The sequence below is a fragment of the Nansenia antarctica genome, assembly GCF_963989245.1.
Source record: "Nansenia antarctica genome assembly, chromosome: 17".
NCBI lineage: Eukaryota > Metazoa > Chordata > Actinopteri > Argentiniformes > Microstomatidae > Nansenia > Nansenia antarctica.
Window position 1 is genome coordinate 17,380,220 of NC_137687.1, and position 3,659 is coordinate 17,383,878.

General features: G+C 49.1%; 1 pseudogene across 1 annotated transcript in view; it reads right to left on the reverse strand.

The window, feature by feature from the left end:
- Positions 1-282: 282 nt before the first annotated feature.
- The window catches only part of LOC308172454 (sodium-dependent serotonin transporter-like), a 23,447-nt pseudogene continuing 20,070 nt past the window's right edge, over positions 283-3,659 (reverse strand). Inside the window, exon 8 of the transcript XR_013938066.1 lies at positions 283-643. The product of XR_013938066.1 is annotated as a sodium-dependent serotonin transporter-like (transcript). The remainder of the gene's footprint in view (positions 644-3,659) is intronic.

The window sequence follows — 3,659 nt, forward strand, 5'->3', positions numbered from 1 at the left end:
ACGTTTCATATCCACTTTGAGTTGTGGCGTCTAAAATCCTCCTGTCTGGTTGATCTGGAATGCTTTAAGATCAGATACAGGCCAGATGTCTCAGAGGTATAAGAGGTGTGGGCTGCTAACACAACACTGATGACATTAGCAACTAACGAGTTAGGTTCAACGAGATGATCCAGGAGAGAGTGAGTGAGAGAGAGGGAGGGAGCGAGGGAGGGGGGGGGGGGGGGGGCTTGCTGTCAGTCAGTAGCCCAGGTTCCCCACCTCCTTGCTGCGCTTGGTGGACGAGGACGCGGGGTCTCTGGAGGGTCTCTGGAGGAGAGGAGGTGGGGGGGGGGGGAGGGGGGTCCCGCTCCTGCAGTTGTGCTCTGTGCCCAGTAGAGGGCGATGTTAGGGGGCGTCCCAGGGTCAGACTGCGTTGGTGACGATGACGCTGAGAGACAGACAGGCAGACAGACAGACAGACAGGTAGACAGACAGACAGGCAGGAAGGCAGACAGACAGACAGACAGACAGGCAGACAGACAGACAGACAGGTAGTGTCCAGTAGGGGGCGGTGTTAGGGGGCCCAGGGTCAGACTGCGTTGGTGATGATGATGTCATGTGTGTGAGGGCCGCTGGGCACTGGAGTGATGCCCTTCAGGAGACGCTGAAAGACAGACAGGTAGACAGACAGACAGACAGACAGACAGGTAGACAGACAGACAGACAGGTAGACAGACAGACAGGCAGGTAGACAGACAGGTAGACAGACAGGTAGACAGGCAGACAGACAGACAGACAGGTAGACAGACAGGTAGACAGGTAGACAGACAGGTAGACAGACAGACAGGCAGGTAGACAGACAGGCAGACAGACAGGTAGACAGACAGACAGGCAGACAGGCAGACAGACAGGCAGACAGACAGACAGACAGGTAGACAGGCAGACAGACAGACAGACAGACAGACACACAGACACACAGACAGACAGACAGACACACAGACAGTGAGGAGAGGAGAGGAGAAAAAGTGATATTTAATGTATAAATTCATAATTATTCAGTACGTCCTCAATGTTCCAAACAGACCTGTGCTTCTCTCTGTTCTGACCTCGGTCTGTTCGATCTGTCTACGCCAGGGTTCGAGTTATAAGCTGAGCTTTGTGGGGGTCTCCAAAATAACAGTGCGAAACGTTCTCATGCACGCGCGCGAATCATGCCCACACAGCGATGGGACTTACAAGTTTTAATTAGCCATAGGCTATTCATTTCACCACATCAACAGCACCACATGAAACAACAGCTATAAGCGATAGTTACGGGTATCTCGGCCAATAATTTTGTTGTTTTTGCTATACAGTCCATTCACTTTCCCTGTTAGCACGACACATTGTCCACATCTCCATTTCCAGTGACATCGCACCTGACATAAATAATCATGTATGCTCCTCCATGAATTGTGCTTTCATCTAATGTTATGCTACTACGGGAATCAAGTGATTTGACATTAGAAATGAATTTGTTTCATCTCTTGTGCAATGTGCTCTACAATCTGGGCACATGAATGATCGGATCGGTGAGCAGGGGCCAACTGTCGCGCCATTCATCTCATTAAGTTTCATAATTGGATTCAGTTTTGTATAAGGTATCCTTTCTTTAGCGACAGTATAGGCTGCCCTGAACGAACTAGCTGTCTCCTTATACATACTGGAGGTGAGTTCTGCTACTTTCTTCGGAAGCACTTGGATTTGTTTGAGCTCTGCTATTTCAACAGTTTCAACGTTAGGTGTCATAACAGGTGCAGCTGAATTCAAGTTTGGTTTCTTGGTTGAAAACCCGAAACTTTCCAGGCTTGTCGACTCGGTCGGCAGCAGTGGCCTTTTTTGGGGCGGCATGATAGCTAGCTACTGAATGTTTTCTTCTCAATAATCACGTTCGCAAGCTCTCAACGATCATATTCTGCTGTTGCACAATATTCTACTGCGCCCCATAGTGTCTTGGTGGTAAAGTGCAGGCAGTCAAAGGCATACTGTCATTCACAGGAGATTAATGCTGGTGCGCGTAGTTCTTTTGGAAAACGTGTTTATTTTAGAATATTTCTCATATAAATAAATATTACATATTACATATAAATATATTACATTGACATTTTTGATCAAATAATGGTTGTGGTAATGTATTATTAGCGACCCCCACAGATGTATGATTTTACTGCTTTCATGGGAGCTCAGACCTTCCTTATGGGAGCTCAGCTCCCATTGCCTCCCACATAACTCGAACCCTGGTCTACGCTAACCAGTGTGTGCGTGTGTGTGCGTGTGAGAGTGTGTGGTGACACTCACACACACACTCTCACACACACACGCACACACACACACGCGCACACACACACGCACACACGCACACACACACACACACACACACAGACACACACACACACACACACACACACTCTCACTCACACACACTCTCTCACACACACACACACACACACACACTCACACACACACACACACACATACACGCACACACACACGCACACACACCCTAACCTAACAGTGTGTGTCAGCGGAGTGGTAGTTGTGTGTCTGGGGTAAACAGCCGTGTTATTGAGAGACAGAAGGTTTACAGAGAGAGGAGGTGGACCTGCTCATGTCCATCTGTCTGCTCTGTAAACTACCTTTATTCTCTCTGCTGGGAAACGTGACAGCTCACACGTGCAGGGTGTGTGATGTGTGTGTGTGTGTGTGTGTGTGTGTGTGTGTGTGTGTGTGTGTGTGTGTGTGTGTGTGTGTGTGTGTGATGTGTGTGTGTGTGTGTGTGTGTATGCACGTGTGTTATAGGGGGTCTGCCTGCCTGCCTGTCTGTGTTTTTCGACCAAAGCGTTTAGGTCTGGAGGTCTGTCTTGGCTTTGCTTCCTAATCTCTGAATCTCTGACCATCGATTCCTTTGATCCTGGGAGCTTATCCTCCCGTCAGCCAATGGCAGGAGGGTAGAGGTCAAGTACGAGTACTCCCCCCTGGACATGACGCCTTTATGTCGCAGGGTCTTACCCCCAAACCCTTAATGCTGAGTGCCAAGCTGGGAGGCATCGGGTAGCATTTTTATAGTTTGACTCGGCCGGGGATCGAACTCACGACCTCCCAATCTCAGGGCGGACACTCTAACCACAAGGTCACTGAGCTGGTTAAGTGTGTGTGTCTCACTTGTTATGTGTGTGTGTGTGTGTGTGTGTGTGTGTGTGTGTGTGTGTATCTCACCTGTTATGTATGTGTGTGTGTGTGTGTGTGTGTGTCTATCTCACCTGTTATGTATGTGTGTGTGTGTGTGTGTGTGTGTGTGTGTGTGTGTGTGTGTGTGTGTGTGTGTGTGTGTTTGTGTGTGTGTGTGCGTGCGTGTGAGCGTGTGCGTGTGTGTGTGTATCTCACCTGTTATGTATGTGTGTGTGTGTGTGTGTGTGTGTGTGTGTGTGAGCGCGTGCGTTTGTCTCACCTACCTGTTATGTGTGTGTGTGTGTGTGTGTGTGTGTGTGTGTGTGTGTGTGTGTGTGTGTGTGTGAGTGAGTGCGTGCGTGCGTGCGTGCGTGTGTGTGTGTGTGTCTCACCTGTTATGTGTGTGAGTGTGTCTCACCTGTTGTGCGTATGTGTGTCTCACCTACCTGTGTATGTGTGTATGTGTGTATGTG